Source organism: Mus caroli, chromosome 18 (assembly GCF_900094665.2).
Source record: "Mus caroli chromosome 18, CAROLI_EIJ_v1.1, whole genome shotgun sequence".
NCBI classification, from domain to species: Eukaryota; Metazoa; Chordata; class Mammalia; order Rodentia; family Muridae; genus Mus; species Mus caroli.
Genome location: NC_034587.1, coordinates 25904414 through 25923230, shown reverse-complemented (window position 1 = coordinate 25923230; position 18817 = coordinate 25904414). Strand labels below are relative to the sequence as shown.

General features: G+C 38.8%; 1 pseudogene; it reads right to left on the bottom strand.

Moving 5' to 3' along the window:
* Positions 1-715: 715 nt before the first annotated feature.
* On the bottom strand, positions 716-3215 carry LOC110285135 (annotated as a pseudogene).
* Between the last annotated feature and the right edge of the window lie 15602 nt (positions 3216-18817).

Here is an 18817-nt window from a genome sequence, read left to right as displayed (position 1 = left end):
TCTCTTCTTTCATATGCAGAGTGTGAGTTTATATTTTTCCCATTTCTAGAAGTTTTCTTTGGTTGCACTTTTAGACACTAAATCTGCCCTGCTGTTATAGTTTTCCTTATTCAGGGAATTTAACAATTACAAATATTAACCTACAGTTCACTTTCTAGTACTTTTTCTTCTTCTCTTTTTTGTTTGGGGATGTACTGGCTAGTTTTGTGTCAACTTGACACAGCTGGAGTTATCACAGAGAAAGGAGCTTCAGTTGAGGAAATGCCTCCATGAGATCCAACTGTAAGGCATTTTCTCAATTAGTGATCAAGGGGGAAAGGCCCCTTGTGGGTGGGACCATCTCTGGGCTGGTAGTCTTGGTTCTATAAGAGAGCAGGCTAAGCAAGCAAGCCAGTAAAGAACATCCCTCCATGGCCTCTGCATCAGCTCCTGCTTCCTGACCTGTTTGAGTTCCAGTCCTGACTTCCTTGGTGATAAACAGCAGTATGGAATTGTAAGCTGAATAAACGCTTTCCTCCCCAACTTGCTTCTTGGTCATGATATTTGTGCAGGAATAGAAACCCTGACTAAGACAGGGGAGGGGGGCGCGCACAAATTTAAAAAAATGTTCTTAATTTCAAACACACAGAAATACATCCAGGCATCTCTGACAGCATGGGTAAGGTTCAGGGTGGTTATGTATATATCATATGACAAGGGAGAGCATCCATAGGCTTCAACAGATAGTAGATGGGGAAACTCTTTTAATCATGAAGGTAAAGAAAGGGGATCTATTTACATAACAAACACTTAAGACAATCAAGATGGGTGGGGTGTGGTCAAGTCTTCCCAGGCCACATCTGTTAACCCTGTAAATCTTCATGGTATTGTCCTTGCCACAGGTTGCAAAATGCAACCACTCAGTCCTCTCTTCACTCTGCTCAGTGATGCTACTCCAGCTCTTCCAGCATAACCTTCTGATATGCAGGCTGTGATTCTTGCTTGGATTTGTTTCTACCTAGATGTTCCAGTCATTGATTTCTTGATTGGTCTTGTTCCAGGAGTATATACAAATCTTCTCACTTTCTCATCCAATTGCAACAATGGATCTTTGGGCTGAGTTAAGCACAGGGCAGACACTGACAGCTGTCACAGAACTGCCCACATCCAGGATCCAGGAGAAGGGACAGATGGGGTGCTCCATGGGGTTAAGGCTGGACTTACACTCGCCCCAGACAATCACCCTTTTTTCTGGACTTCCAGTGAAGAAGTACTTGCTATCAGGACTCCAGTCACAAGACCAAATGATTCTACTATGCACAGAAGTAATATTGTTGGTGAATGCAAAGAGACTAAAAAAATGGATCGAACTCCCTTGAGGTCACATCCTATCTTTCCACAAAGACCAGGTTCCATCTCTGGAAACAGCCAGAAAGAACTTGTCATCAGGTGAGAAGGTCATCTGTGTGACAGTGAGAGTGTGGAAAGCAAGGCTCTGCACTTGTTTACAAGATGCCGTGCTCCAAAGAATGATAGCTGCGTATTCCTTCTGAGATGTCTTTCAAGTAGAAGCAAGTAGAGTCTTGGAATTGTAACAGGCCACACAAACTATCTCATAGCCTCAGGCCACAGGGTGTTCTGCAGAAGGTGATCCTCAGTGGGAGGTTCATTAAAGACATTGGGCTGAAAGGGGAGCCCAGAGGCAGGGCTTAGGAGTTTATCCTCCTCAAAGGGTTGAGAGGTCATGTCTCCCGGAAAGACAACGTTATTTGATAACCCTAATGCAGGAACAGTGGCTCTTTCTGTAAGATCATGGTCATTACAGAGCATATGACTCAATGACTGTCACAAAATTCTGAGGAGCAGAAAAAACACGAAGAACTTTCTCGTCTGCTCCAGACGCAAGCTGAAACCGATCAATCATCACGAAACACTTGAGGCTGTATCTATGTATCTGAAGCCTTGCGATCTCATGCCAAGTGACCTGTGATTGCTCCTTCTTCTTCCATGGAGCAAAAAGGCGAGTGGTCTGATTGGTGCTGTAGTAATGATGAACTCTCCCTCTGGATCCCACATTAGGTCTTGGACGCCATCGAAGTGTCTTGAAATGACAATCTCTGACCCACTACCTTGAGTTTACGGTACTGTTTTCAAAGGTGCAGTGCTCCGGGGAATGCATGAGCGATTATCATGGGGCCATTTTCATCGAAATGGCAATCATAAAACCCCAGGGTTATTTCCACCTACTTCACTTACTCGGACTTGCTCTAACCAAACCCCTGCCTCTTCATGTGGAGCACAGAGAATCATGGTTTTGTCCATGGAGGCAGACAGCAGTCCCACTGGCTGTTGCAGAACACCATCTTTGTAAAATGAAGGCTGCCAATGAACTGTGTTCACCCAGTTTTCGTGTCCAGCCAGCACTGTCTCCAGAGTAACCGCAACTGTTGCTCTAACACCGCCTTCCTTCAGCCTTATACTACCATCCTTGGTTTCGAAAGATGCTGCTTTCACATACAGTCTCCATATTCTTATTAGACAATCCTATGAGCAGCTTGCTAGGAAAAGGGTCTCTACCAAAGGTTGCCCATTCCACGCCTCTTATCCAGTCCTCCTGTCCGCAGAGAGGAAGTGCTTTCTGAAACTGGTTATCCTGTTGAATAAATAAGTGAATTCTGCAGTCATCGTCACGACATGCTAATACTGGCACATTAGTACCGGGCAAAATAGACAGACAGACAGAAAGAACAAATCCACCCCTGAAGTTCAAGGTCTGAAGATATTTGACTTCAGACCCCGTTTTAGACCAGATATGCACTGTGGAATCTGAAGCTGCAGAGGCTATCAGTGCATGTTGCTCCCCTTCGGATGGCCCACTCTGGTAAATAGCATGCACAGCATAAACAGGTCCTTCATGGCATTGGAGCCAGACCGCTTTTAAAATCTGACTATTCTCTAGTTCCCAATCAATCACCCAATTGTCAGATCCTCCAGACTCCAGCTCAGTGGAAGGGGAGCCATCCTCTCTCTGTATGTATCCACTGCAGGCAGTTCACTCGAGCAGTGTGACCATTCAGATTGGTAACAACTACCTTTTTCAGAGGGTCATAGAGCACAACGGAGCAGGATGTGCTGAAAACCAGGAGTCCTCCAGGCCCGGTATTCCAACTCAAAGCTCCCAGAACCTGGTTCGGGCAGCAAAACTCATGAGAAACCTCCAGCACAGAAGAAACCATAATGTTAGGTGTTCGATGGCAGAGATACTCCCGCCGTACCTTTTCTTCTTTATTAATAAAATTTTCTCTCCTTTAGTTGCTCTTTGTGACCTTTGTTATAGGATTTTATCATATTTACACTTGATGAGTGTCTGCATCTTAGTGCTTATTTCTATTTTGTTGTCTAGCTAATGAGTTTAAATCTTATTTTATTTTCACATATTTTATGTGAATGTGTTCTTTTCTTTTTTTATATATTTTTATTAGATATTTTCTTTATTTACATTTCAAATGTTATCCCCTTTCTAGTCTCCCCTCCAAAAATCCCCTATCCCCTCTCTCTTTCCCCTGTTCCTCAACCCACCCACTCCCATTCCCAGTCCTGGCATTCCCCTATACTGGGACATAGAACCTTCACAGGACCTAGGGCTCTCCTCCCATTGATGACAGACTAGGCCATGCTGTGCTGCATATACAGCTAGAACTACAAGTTCCACCATGTCTTTTCTTTGATGGCAGTTTAATTCCAAGAAGCTCTGGGGGTACTGGCTAGTTCATATTGATGTTCCTCCTATAGGGCTTCAGACCCCTTCAGCTCTTTGAGTCTTTCTCTAGTTTCTTTATTGGGGACCTTATGCTCTATCCAATGGATGATTGTAAGCATCTACTTCTGTATTTGCCAGGCACTGGCAAAGTCCCTCAGGAGACAGCTATATCAGGCTCCTTTCAGCAGGGTCTTGTTGGCATCTGCCATACTGTCTTGGTTTGGTGGTTGTTTATGGGATGGATCCCCAAGTGGGGCAGTCTCTGGATGGCCATTCCTTCAGTCTCTGCTCGGAACTTTGTCTCTGTAACTCCTTCCATGGGTATTTTGTTCCCCTTCTAAGAAGGATTCTGAGTTTCTTGGCTAATATCCACTTAATAGTGAGTGCATATCATGTGTGTTCTTTTGTGATTGGGTTACCTCACTCAACATGATATCCCCCAGATCCATCCATTTGTCTAAGAATTTCAAAAATTCATTGTTTTTAATAGCTGAGTAGTACTCCATTGTGTAAATGTACCACATTTTCTGTATCCATTCTTCTGTTGAGGGACATCTAGGTTCTTTCCTGCTTCTGGCTATTATCAATAAGGCTGCTTTATGTTCTTTTCTACTTAATGTTTCAATTTTCTAACACAAACAAATTTTGCCTTCCTTTTGTTCTTGATCAGGGACCATCATCTTCTTTTGAATGATAATTCCTCATGTTCTCTTGTTCTCTTGCTGTTTTATTCTGAGAACCATCTTTTATTGACATATATCCTTTTATTTTTCTTTAGTATTTCTGTGAGAATTTAATTATCTTTCCACCTTTGTTTGAGGAATTTGCCTATTTCAGTTTTGTTTTTTAAACAACCCAGAACATTAGAGATGGGTCCAAGGGATTAGTTTCCTCTTGTCTATCTACCTATCTATCTGTCTCTCTTTGTGTCTATCTATCTATCTATCTATCTATCTATCTATCTATCTATCTATCTATCTATCTATCTATCATCTATTTAAATTCGGAAGAGTTCAAAATAAAGTGACCAAGCACACTATTCATGCATTGTTGATTTTTATTTGAAATTACAATCTCTATCTTACACATTTTACATCTCCTAATACCCCACAGAACTCTGTCCTCTTATTCTTTAACACTTGTCCAAGAATGCTTCCCTTAATCCTTTATTTCTTATTTATTCTTTCTTGTAAACCTTACCCACAAAGCTCCCTATCCATTTCCCCCTCTTTACGCTGTGTGTTGCTAACTCATATCCAATTCATCATCTCAAGGCCTTATCTTATTGAATTGTCTTTGAGACCAACATGTTCAGATCATAAGTTGATCTCTGGCTTTACTGATTTTTAGTTTTCAGTTTCACCTGTTTATTTAAAAAGGGTCCTTTATGAATCATGCACTGGAATTGGGTGGTTTTCCTCATTCATAGTAATCATGAAATTTGGACAGTCTGTCCGAAGCGTGATTTGTTACTTAGTATGTCAGACCTTTAGGTGACTGAGACTATCGTAGCTATGTGGAGAGTCCTTATCAGGCAGGCTTTCCTCAATAGCTTCAGCTGACTACAGCTTGAACCTTAAGACTGTGTCCATGAAACAAGACTCATGATTTCTCAGACTTTTTATTTTCTGAACTTTTTGGAAAAAAAATTTCAAGTTACTTGATTTTAATGTCTGTAATAAGGTGACAAAGTGTAAGTGTTTTCACTTGTTTACTCTCTCTTACCAGAGTTAGATCCTTGCTGTGAAGCACACAGACATTTATTAGTTTTAAGTTGTTGGGGATTTTACTTATGAGACTCTAAGCAGACACAGTGTTGTATTTTGGGACTGTTAGTCCATAGTTTTAATGTTTCTAATACTTGTATCATGATTATTGCTTCCTCTTCCCTGAGTTTTCTGGAAAATTTATTCCAATATAAAATATTTCAATATTTTTGAGTTATTTTAAATTGTTTATATCCACCCTAGTGTATCAAATATGGTATTAGTGTACTGGTGTTGGCTTCTATTTAAGTCACTTAGTGCATTTTTCCCTTAAAAAATAAAGTTGGCTACTTTAAGTTACTGACATGGCATATACACATGAAGTAAAGATTAGTATTTTTAACCTTTTAAGATAGCTTTGTGTTTTTTATAATCAGTTCATAATTCTGATTCTAAAGTATTTCTGTCCCTTTTTCTTTATATTATTAGTATCAGTGACTTAGATGGCTGTTCAGACTGGATAGATGGTTCAGGGGATAAAATGCTTGCTGTTCAAAGATGAGGTTCTGATATCTATTTCCTGCCCAACACCAAAGGCCTAGTGTAGCATCCAGTATCTGTCATTCTGGAGACTTGATTGTCAGATAGGCTTGCTAAAACTGAGCCTCAGGTTGAGTGAACGAACATGTCTCAAAGAAATAATGTAGAGTGTGATTGAGTAAGACACTCAAAGTCAACTTCTGACCTCTAGGAGTGCATGAGCAGATAGGACACACACACACACACACAAATAAGGCTTAGACAGTTGTTAGGAGTCTAAAATTCACATTGTACCTCATCCTCAAATTTGTCTTGTTTATATTTCATTAATGTCTATATCTATACTTTGAATAGGATTATTTCAAGTCATTAGAAATTTATCTTTCAGCTGTATTTTCGAGTTACTTGCAGACTTATTGCTCCTGCCTTGACCTATGACTTTGGGTCATATCTGCTCTTGTCACAGTTTAATCTAGACATAGCACCTGCCAATGTCTTTGCTGGAGAGCCCTGACTCTTATTCTGATTAAGTCTGATGAGAAGTCCAATTTTCACAAGTTCACATGAGAAATATTCCCTCAGTTCTTGCATGCTGAAAACCACTTGTCAGTTGCTATAATAATTGATTGACACCTGATCTAGAGATAAAATACATAGGTCAGTTTCTTTCCACAAGTAATTTGTAGGTGTTGCACAGCTGTCCTTGCTGTTGAATGTTGCCATGGAGATGTTGCAGCTGGCCTTGTGTTTTGCTTATTTCTCTTTCCTTTTATAAGTGAATTGATTATTTTTTTCATGGATCCCTAAGGAATTTTATTTTTTTTTACTGTTAAGCACAGAACATTTATTACATATCATTTTGGACTTACACATACATCCTTTGTCTTCCAGGGTACAGATTGATGGTGAAAAATAAATTCGTTTAGAAATCTTAAATGAGGGCTTTTGAGTTTCTTCTTTAAATATTATATTTCCATGATTTGTGATTTTTATAGACTTTGATTTCATACAGAATAAACCTTAATTTCTACTCATTTTCTCCCTTTTAAATACTTGCTTTTATTTCTGCTTTATATTGTGTTTTCATTATATGTTCTATTGACCTGAATAAATATTATTCATGGTCTTTTTATGCCACCTCCATTTCTGTGGTTATATTTTTCTTTTACTCCATTTGCTTCTTCAGTGTGTTGTTTTACCTAATGATCATCCTCAAATTTTTATTCTATAATCTTTTTTGTTCATGTATTTATGCTTGCAGCATTGCTTCATAATATAGCTGAACTTAGTATTTTTCTTTTCTCTTTCTCTCTCTCTCTCTCTCTCTCTCTCTCTCTCTCTCTCTCTCTCTCTCTCTCTCTCTCTCTTTTTCTTTTTTCTTTTTCAAGACAAGGTTTCTCTGTATAGCCCTGGCCATCCTGGAACTCACTCTGTAGACCAGGCTGGCCTGGAATTCAGAAATCAGCCTGCCTCTGCCTCCCAAACGCTAGAATTAAAGGTGTGTGCCACCACCGCCCAGCTTAGTATTTTTTTGTTTTGTTTTGTTTTTTTTGTTTTTGGAGATCAAAGTACTTTTTATACAAGTTCATTTACATCTTGGAAGTATTTGTTTTTCTACTGTTTTTTCTTTTTTGCATCTCTTCTGTGATTCTTGCCTTTCCTCTTTATAGTACACTTCTGGAAAGGCCAGGGGCTTAATTGATCCTGTTTTTCATTTGACTTTCATGATTTTGAGTACACAGCCTTTACTTGATGCAATTAAGGTTTTACTCAAAATTTGGTCTTTTGCATGAGAATATCTGTCTAGGCAGTGAATTCATTACTCAGAGATGCTGGATGTCTTTCTTTGGTTAGCTGTTGGCCCTTTAAAGCATCTCTTTTTCTTGTACCATACACATTGTTCTATAGAACTCGTAATTCTTGTGTTTCTTCATTCAGTCTCATCATCTCTGCTTTCTAGTTAACTTCATGATGTCTGCTTCACTGTGTATCACCAAGAGCTAGTTTCTCTCAGTTATCTAAAGAACACTTTTGAATTTTTTATTATTACCTTATTATTTCATTAATAAATTGAGTGATTCATGGATATAACTGATGGATCATAATCTATCTGGTACTAAAACACAATTAAAAAGAAGTAAGTTAAACATCTGAGACTAAGGCAAGAATGACTTAGACAATGGGCTGACATAGAATAAAATATCTCCTTACCAATCAATGCTTACCAGACACAAGGTAGTGTTTAAGATTTAAACATGATTTAAAAAAAAATACAAAAAAAAAAAAAACCTAGTAAAAGCAGCTCATTGGTGAGTCATTCATTCAGTTGCATTTTACTGGTGCTGTATAACTGCAGACATTTGTAAATTTGGCTTCAGGCTGATAGCTGGTGACTAGTGTGCATTTAGATTTAGTGACGCACACAAGACTTCTCTCCCAACTGCTAATTCTTAATCTCATTTCTTTCTAGAAGATTAATTTTAATCCTGTAATGCAGGTTCTATTTATTCCTTCAGACTTACAGAAAAAATATCCATCACCAACATATAAAAATATTAAATGCTTTTATTTTCTTTCAAAAGCTAACAATATTACTCAACACAGTTTACCCCGAAGACACCTAGGGAGATGAATTTTCCATACCTACTCTTATTAAGACACGGGTCACCTCAGTACTGTTAAGATGTGGAAATCCCTTTACAACATTTTATTCTCTCTGGACACTTCCAGAACATTCTTGTCACCTTTGGGATTTTAACATGTAATATGATGTTTCAGTGTGTACTTTTTCATTTTTGAAATTATGATTTCAAAAGATCTTTTATTTTAAAAATTAAAAATTTCTCAATCCTGGTATATTTTAAAATCTTATACTTGAATAGCCCACTTTGCCTTGCCTATTTCAATTACCATTTTAGAAATCATTTTTTGTATGTATCTAAAAGCTATTTACCATATTTGTTCATTTATATTACAAGGAGGGTAAAATCAATTCAACTCTACCATCGTTCTGAATTCTCTTTTATTCTTTGGGCATTTGTATAGTCCACTATTCAATTTTTCCATTGTCATTTAGTGGACTTAAGTTTCAGATTCTGAGTATGAAATTGAATCTTTGTAAATGATCAGGGTGTCCTCTGTCCCTCTCAGTGGAAGTGTGTGATATTTACTCAAATCCCTCGCTTGCTTTATTCTCTGTTTCTGTGAGTTCAGTGTTCTATTTGCCAGGCTTCCCACCTCTCCTTCATGGTGTGGCTCTCCCCAGATATTTGGTTATGCTTGGTTGTGTGTTTGTCTTTGTATTTGAGAACCTCTGTTACCTCTCTGGCAATGTTATATCTGTTTGCACAGACTCCATGGGCTGTGGGCCAGGTCATATCCCAGCAGTTTGTACTGATGTCTGGGCAGAGCTGCAGTGAGGGCAAGGCGGGATTTCACATTCCTGAATTTTTATTTTCTGTTGAATCCCCTTTGACTTTTAGAGCCATTGCCTTGCCCTTGACTCCACCTGTTCCCATTACTTCTGCTGGCTCTCTGGGTAGGAGATGCATAGTTTAGACTATCTGCCTTCGTGATTTTCTAGAGTAAGAACTAAGGAGTCTGAATGGTGCTGTTCAGTGATTTTTTTTCTTTTTGATACTTTCTTTTCAATACCAATTTTAAGTGTAATAATTCCATATACTTACTAGCTGAGAAAATCTATCAACCCTTGTAAGCCTCTGTCCTCCACCATAGGAACTGGTGGCCTTCCTAAATTATTATTTTTACATGTAAGAAATCTGTTCAGCTGTAGCCACTAGCATCATGCTTCCCCTTCCTTTTTTTCATCTTCAGTGACTGATCCAAGTCCCCTTTAGAAATGTATCATAAGGGATAAGGAGAGAGACAACATGCCAGTTTCCCTGATCAGTTCTTCAGAATTTGAGAAAGAAAGTTTCCTACAGAATACAGGTCACCTATGTTGATGTTTGTTTTATTTTAGATCGAAAAGTAATTGTGGAATTTGCTGCTTAATGATTTTATGGTGACTATTTGCACAGCTTCATATAGTGTGTGTTTTGAGCACATGGCAGACCTTCCAACTTAGTGATGGGAGCACTGGGCCTACTCACTGCTCATTCCCCTTCATCATGGCATCCACACTGCTCTTAATTTACCTGAGCTGTTTTTTGACCTTTGACTATGGCTTCTCAGCAGTGCCATTCTTACAATGATAAACCCTTCTTATTGCTTGGACAATGTTTCTTCCTCAGTTCCAGGCCATTGTGCCGACTCTAGTGATGCTATGCTATGAGACTGTCTAATTTCCGCCCCACTTTTATAGTCCTACCATCATGATATTTGTAATCTCTGATCATGTTCTGCTTGGCTTTCCAGTCCACATCTCTATGTCTTCACAAACTCTCATCATCTGTGGAGAATTGCTTATGGTATGGATAGGTAGGTAGGTGGGTGAAGATAGATAGATAGATAGATAGATAGATAGATAGATAGATAGATAGATAAATAGAAATTTCTCATTTCCAAATAAAAACAAATTGCCCAGAGCTGTGGCAGGCAGAGAGACTGCTTATGACTGTTATCCCTCCTCACTGCATGCGTCCTCCTTAGAGTACAGCCTCAGAACTTATAATGGTTACACACATAAAAATAAGCATAATCCCAGTCAACTAGCCCTGTTAATAAATCAAAGAAGCCCGCCATTCACCGGCTGCTTCCACTGCTCCCAGGGTGTCTGCAGTATAATAGGGCATAATTCATTCCCCACAAACACTTAATACCACATTTCCACCATTTACAATCTGATAATATTCAAATACTATTGCTGTATTATACAGCTCTCAATCGCAGATGCGATTCCATAACAGCCTCACACTTTGGCATGCATTATGTAAGTTGCTATAAAATTGCCCGTCTTAAAACTCTTCTTCAATTGCAACCAATATCATTGCTTCACACACAGAGCTTCCGGGACATTAAAAATTTAGCTTTGCCGCTATTTAGCAGGTTTAGCACAAGGGAGCAAAACAGACACACAGATGTTCCCCCTTCAGAGTCCCCAGGAGGTCTGAGGCAAGAGAGAGAAACACCAAAATGGAGACAGCAATGGCACTGAAGACACATTTGTTCAGATATGAAAAGAAAAAGAAATAATAAACCTATTCGCTGTCCTCTCTGAGAACTCAGAGCCACTCTGTCATTTGTGTTTTGTGTGTTTTGGCTAGAGAGACTCTATAGAAAATGAGTGGGCTCATCTCAGGCACTTACTTCTCCCAAGTACAGTTTTCGGGGTCAGGTGTTGCATGCATTTCCTATTGCTAATAACAGATCAGCAACTGGAATCACCTACAACCCTATTCTCCACTCAGGCCACTCAAGTCCCAGGCACATAGTCATACTGTCATTGCTGATCTTGCCTGCAAACTAATAGGATTGGATACATTGGGAGCTGTGTCTTTGTGGGTATTTTCTAGAAAGCTTAAATGTGGTGACAAGTCTGTCTGTCCATTCTCCAGAGCAGCTATTCCTCAGCAGTGCAGATGGAAATAAGACTAGGGAAAGCACACAGATGTCATCTGTCTTCATTTCCTGCTGGTGACTGGGGGCATCTCAGCCAGGCCTGCCTTTCTTCAGTGATATTAGACTCAAGTTTCTTCAGGTTACAACTGACCTAAAGAGCTGTGATTCTGCAGGCCTTCAACAACATACTGTGATTGCTCAGGCACTCAGATATGTGAACTGAATAGCTACAGGGTTCTCAGCTTGTACACAGTGCAGAGTACAGATGGATGTTGCCAAACTAGCCAGCCTCTGTCCATTGCATTCTAGTAAATCCAAGACATTAGCATTCTGTCAGCTCCAGTCTCTCAAGACCTTTATCACAGAGATCTTCCATTCTAAAACTCAGAATATGCCATCCAAACAGGAGCTCAGCCTCAGACAGGGTAGAGCACATATTATCTTTCATCTTTAGTTGTAAAAGAAAATATGAGCTATTTTCTAATTATACATTTTGATGGAAGGGAACAAAGTTCAGGGCTTCTTGTTTCAAGATGGGAAAGCAAGGAAGGTGGTTATAAAATACTTGAAGCAGCACACTGTAAAACAAAGAAACTCCTTTTAGTGAGATAGTATTCTAGCAATATGTGAAATAGGGAGAATTAGAGTATTGAGTTTCTAATGCTACTGATTTCATGTAGTTGGACAGTGCAGGCCAAATTGTCTGAACTTGTGGGTCTCTGCTTCTTAACTGATAAAATAATGAGAAAGTCTAGGAGACAGCCAACCCTGATCTGTGAGGGCAGTTTTGCTGAGGTGGAGATGGGAATATATTACACTCTTTAAAGTCTTTGGGCTTAGATCAATGAGAACTTAAAAAGGAAAATCGTGAAGGTAACACAGGGAGATAACACAAGTAGACAGATGGCTTGCCAATTAGTCATTAAGACTTTTCTCCTCCTCGTGCTTTGGTGTCCTTTCCTTTGAAGATGGCTGTGCTGTTGCTGCTGACTCTCCATTAGTGGGTGTGGCTGACACACATCTCCTTCCTGTCTGGTCTACCTCCCCCTGACTTACCTTCCTGGCTATTCAGAGAGCAGATAGTCGCAGCTAACAGAGGATGACCATGTCCACAATACTCAAAAGGAGTGTACCGGGACTCCCGGACTGAGAGAAGGGATTTTTCCAACAGTTTGGGAATGACTGTCTTAGAAGGAAGTTAAGCTTCTTTGGTAGCATGGCCCTGAAGGCCAAGGAATGACAAAACCTTGAAATTTATGCAACCAAACCAACCATCACAGGGTAGTTAGGGGGGAAGAGACATGATGTTTTCTGTAACTATTTTCTCATATTTTACCTGAAAGTATTGCATTGGTTTGCTTACAAAGAATTTTTTTTTTTTTTTGCAATTTTTAATACATTTACTTGGGGTCCTTAATTTCCTTATTGTTTTGTAAAATCTACTGCTTTGTGAATTTTGAGTAATCAATTTAAAATAATTTAAACCATTTCAGATTAATATGAAATTTGTTGAACTAATAAATATAGAGGATCATTTATAGAATGAAGGGCTTATCAAGAAAATTACCTGTACTCATCTCTTTCATCCCCAATTGTACCTAATTAATAGGATTTGCTGCTTTCTCACTTCTCGATACTAAGTGGGCTGATGGATTTGGCCTTTAAAACTTCCTTCAGTAGGAGAGTCCAGTCCTTTACCACCAGCACAAGGATTTACAAAAGTGTTTACAAAAGTTAGTACATGTAGGATGGCAGTTTTGCAGGATGATGGAAAGCAGCAAGCACCAAATTCTAAGGATGCAGAGTCAATGTAAGCCTTGTTTGATGGGAATCAGATGAGGGGTGATGCCCCATTGCCCATGCTATCTTAGCACAATGGTGTTAGGGCCAGCAGCATTTGCCACAATCTTATTGTCTTAAGCAATGGACCCATTACATCTATATCCTCCCCCCCCCCGCCCCAATACCAGCATGCATAGGAAGAAATCTTAATGCTTACTCTTTATTGTAGTAGTAGTCATCTTAGTGGTAGTAGTAGTTGTTGTCATTGTCGTCTTCGTAGTAGTAACTATAATCTATGTTAGGTATGGCCTTCTAGACTGTCCTGAATAAACAACTTAGAAGGGCAAAATTAGAAAATTTATATAATTAAGATGAAAATATAGATATCTGAAAGCAATATTTTCTTTCTTCCTTTCTTGCTTGCTTGCTTTCTTCTTTCTTTCTTCAAACATTCTTTTAAATTTTAAACTAAGCATATTTGTGTGTCTGAATCACCAATTGTAGACTCTATGACAGAATATTTACTACATATTCAAGGCCAACCTAGGCTACATATTGAATTGTATGACAGCCTAGATTAGATAGTGAGACCTTGTCTGAAGAAACAAAATAACAAAAATATTTAAAATTTATGCTATGTTGAGGCCAGTCTTTGTTGATTTGTTATACATCCATACACACACACACACACACCTTTACCAATATCTCTAATGTAAACAGAACTGATGTTTTAAAGGCTTTCTCAAACCAACTCTGACATGGATAGGAATGAAGACTTGGAAGAGAAATCAATAGTGGTGGAGAGGAACAGAGTCAGTGAAGTTCTTGAGAGTCCCAAGGGCAGAGTCAAATGAAAGGTTGAACAATCATTTGCTAAATCTAATAAAAAGTAATGACAGTATTTTCATTCTCTGTCCATTTATCAATCCACTTAATAAATAAGTGGCTGTTAGGGAAATGTGTTAGGTACTAAAGATGTATCAGTGGAGTAGATAGATCATAAGGTTGACCCCTGTCCTCAAGAACCATATAATTGAACAGAGAACACAGCCAGTGAGCAACTAATTTCAGTTATAATGAGAGTTATAGAAGGGCAAAGGGGCAAAAAACTTAATCAAAAAGATGGAAAAATGCCTTAATACATGTCCTTTATAAAATGTCCTTTAACCTGAGTGCTTCCAAGTGGGTAGAAGCATGAAATATAAGCGAGATAGTCCTCCAGCTATTACAAGCACCTAACTGTGGCTGCAGCTGAGTTTATAGTGTCATGGTAATCATAGTAGATGGTATTCTGGGAATGGCGTGTGTTATGATGGATGACTTGAGCCAAGAAAGCACAATAGAAGATATAATCCAACTGTGAGACCCAAGCCTACCTGAGCATATAGAGTGTTGGATGACTAAAGTGGCATTCCCTGGAGTTCTCCAGGCTTACAAAGTTTAGGGTAAAAATAACTGGGAAATTCTGCATTGTGTGAGACTCACAATAGTAAGGAACAAAATCATACAAGAATTTATATCATGTGTCTTGTATGGGTATGATGAAAAAACATGTAAGAGATGACAAAGATAAAGTAAATTACAGGATATAAAATTTGTTTCTGTATAAGATTTATTAAACCTTAGCCTAAACTTCTCAAATCCTGTGACAATCTGTGACACTGTTGTATCCTATATGGACTATAAAATAAGTTCTGTAACATGATGGGGCTCCACAGTTGTGAAAATAATACCTACTTGTTCAAAATAAGTATGGATCTCCAAAGACATCTCTATAGAGACAAGGAGCTAATGAATGGATAATAGGATTTATTTCCAGTTTGGATACATACATTAAAATTCAAGAAGATCATCTTTCTATTCGAGAAGAAAAAGCTACATCCTGGATGGGAGAAGAATCCCTATTATCCCATGTTCTTGAAGGATTGTTGGTATTTAAGCATAGTTAGGGGAGGGGTATCATTTTCTTCAACCACTGATATGTTTTCATTGCTACAGTAAAGAACCTCATATACTATGCCCTGTCAAGACACTGAAGTTAATTTCTTTGGGTCATACAGAAACAAGGCCATGAAAGTTGGAGGCAAGCTTGTTGAGATGAAAAGGAACATCAGGAAAAACAAGGGGGATAAGAGACAGAATTGAGGAAAGAACACTACAATTCATTATATAGATATATGTAACTTAATAAAATAACTGTAAAGGATTGGAATACAACTATATTTACTTCTTCAAGAAAAGTTACTACTGGTAGAAGGCAGGTAGGGAAAAAAGGTGTGATTATTGCACACACCAGTTGTCTTGGTCAAAATGATCCGGTAATGCGGACACCATGGAGGACACAATGTGGGTTTGAGATAGGATACCTGAAATCCACTTAACAGAACTTAACAGTGTGCAGATGCTTATAAGGTATAGGAGAAAAGTAAAAGGGTGAAGATTATCTCCAGGTGAGGTAAGGATGCACTCTTTCTCCTCTTTCTCCATTTGTTCTTAATAAGCTAGAGCTTACCCAAAAGGAACAACCATCAGGCTGTGGTGAAATCCTTTGCACTTGACCTAGCCATAGCTCAGCAGTTCATTAGCCATCACACAAAAGGTGTAGCTTTCCACAACTGGGACATTGTAGTCTCTCCAGAATGTTGTTTTGGGACAAGAGGAGGCCATGGTTCAGCAAAGAATAATGTGAAGCACTCAAACTGCTGCATTTTATATCCCAGAGAAGTCAGATACTCTGACAAACAATCTGGATTTAACTGGCTGTTTCTTCTCCCTAGTCTGGTTAGGTCAGATTCCTCATACCTCCTGCTGATGCCTTGCTGGATCTCTGAAGTCAATTCCTTTTCTCAAGACAGGTGAGCTTTGAGTTCATTTTCCCTGTACAGCATCTGAAACAAGAAAATAAACAATCTTCTTATGGTATAAAAACAAATACCCATACATACACACAGCTCAGCTAAGAATGAACTCAATAAATGGAACATCTTAGACGCCATTCTTCAGCTGAGAAACGGATGTTTCTTTTCGTCAAGATAGATAACTGTCTAAACCTTATCTAGTAGGCTAGGCTTTCAGACTAATAGGCCCAAGGACCCATCTCTTCCCACTTCCCCAGGCCTGGGATTAGAAGTATATATTACCAGACCTGCATTAAAAAAAAAGACAAAAACAAACAAACAAACAAACAAACAAACAAACAAACAACATGATTTCTGGGGCTGGAACCAAGAAAACAGTTCATCAGCTAAGCTATCTCCACAAAACAACATTATATTTTTTCCAAACCAGGGCTTCAAGAACCACCAGAACTTCCTATGTGCACCAGTTAAGGCAGATCATTGACCTAAAACTCTCCGCATCTCATTCCTCATGAATTACAAGATCCCTCATGAATTAGAAGATCCTTCTAGGTGCTATCAAATCTCCCCTTCTATATCATATTAAACAGAAGCAAAACAGAGTTTACAAAAGTAAAACAAACCCTTAATCATTATTTCTTCCTCATGCCCTGGTACCACAAGAAAACACTATGATCCCAGCAGTGCTTTTCTGTGTATTGAGACAGAGAGGAAACCCGGAAGGATGGTGGGTTTCTATACCTAAACAGAGCAGTCTGTCTTGGAAAATCTCTCTCACAGTCAGGGTACTTTTTGGGACTGAACACACAGAACCGTGGGAATTGCTTGTGCGATAAAAAGGAAGTCTAGAGTTGTATGAAGTCAACCTCATATTGAACATGGCATTTATGCTTGTTCTAAAAACCTCTGTTTCCTCCCTCCATCTGTCTGATTTGAGTACCAACTAAAAAGTCTGTCATTCTTGGCCTTTTAGAGTGAAAGATGGAAGCTGAAAATGTTCCTGTCTCAGATCCTGAACATCATACCTCATGCCACCTAGGTCGTTATCTGGTCCATTAAGAGTCAGACAATATCAATTTCTTTTCCTATACATACCAAGAAAAATTTAATCAAAAATCTCCAGATAGCAGTACAAAGGAATGTTTTTAAGAAGTAGAGGACATGTTAAGAGGAAGAAATATTTAATGCATAACTCTCTATTTAATGATGATAATCTCAGACACACAGGAATTACATATTAAACAGAGTAACCTCTTTCCTCAAAATATAGCAAAGGGAAATGACTTCAGTGGCATTTTTATACACCCCAAATTTACATTTTATCCTTCAACTCCTTGTGAAAGTAGGTGGGGAAAAAGGACTACCTTCAGTGTCCTCCAACACTCTCAGCAGGACCAGTCTGGAGCAAGCCTGTTGTCTACACTGGAAATGACCTGCCGGGAGTTCACAATTAGGTTCATAGAAGAGCCCCATCTTTATCCTAAAGTCCCAAGTCTCTTTGGATATGAAGAAAAACTTGCTTTATGTCCTTATCAACTGTCAGAATTTGAAAATAGAGTGAAGTTATTTGAAGTTGGAATCCTAAAGCAGTGAGGACATCATCTGCTCTGTCAGGCATCATGACTTCCCATGTTTTGCAGCAAGACGCTCTTATGTTACTTGTACTCAGGTCCTTTGAAGTTTTGAAAATCTGTGCTATTAAATGTTCTTCAAACTCAAATAGGAATGTTGTAGTCATTGAAGGCTGGTGATTTTACACTCCTGAACCTCTTCTGTAGAGTACATTGTGTCCCTATGCAGACTGGGCTGCCTTAGTGTTCCTCCCGAGCAGCTTCCTCTTCCATCTGTACAAATATTCTGCCTGTGGAAGACAGATTGGGCTCTGATCAACTCCTTTGCTTTTAAAGCAGACTTCACTAATCCTAGCTCTTGTCTGTGATTTTTAGCATAAACTTTGGAACCTGATTATAAAGGAACTTATAAGAAACAACAATAAGCAGAAAATGGTGTACTTACAGAAAGCAATCAAAGGAAGAAAACATTAGAAAAGCAAGATAGTTCCTAGGTATCAATTCAGTTTACATTTATACACACACACACACACACACACACATACTTTAAAAAGTTGTTGATAATTTTCTCCTTCACAATGGGCTACCTTACTGCACAAATTTTAATAGATACACTATTACCAAAGTCAACTTTCCGGAAGACAGAAACTTATAAATTTCTTCTCAGCCAGAGTTTTACAGTTAAGAGACTCACATAACCTTTTTTGACCTTTAGAAAAAGCTGTCAGCCTGGTTGTTTGCAGCACTCTCTATAAGGCAATGTGTCTCTAAAGGCAGTACCTGTGTCCTGTGAATCACTGCAACATAGATCCTGGTTATAATGAGAGTTCCTTGAAATCACTCGCCTGTGCCATTGTTGTGTCTGGTCCATTAAATCCACAGCTCATGAAAGAAAAGAGTCCCATCTAGTCTCTACTAGGTCAGGGGATATATGTCTCTAAGAAAAGTGCTAGCTAGAAAGATGTGATTGATTGGGTGTTTAGAAGTGTTTATACAAACATAGGAACTGGTTAGATAGATATATTGTGCTCACGGCTTGAAGAGACAGTAATGGAAGTGGCCATCTGGCAGCTGCACCTTGTCTCAAATTTTGTTCTTTGT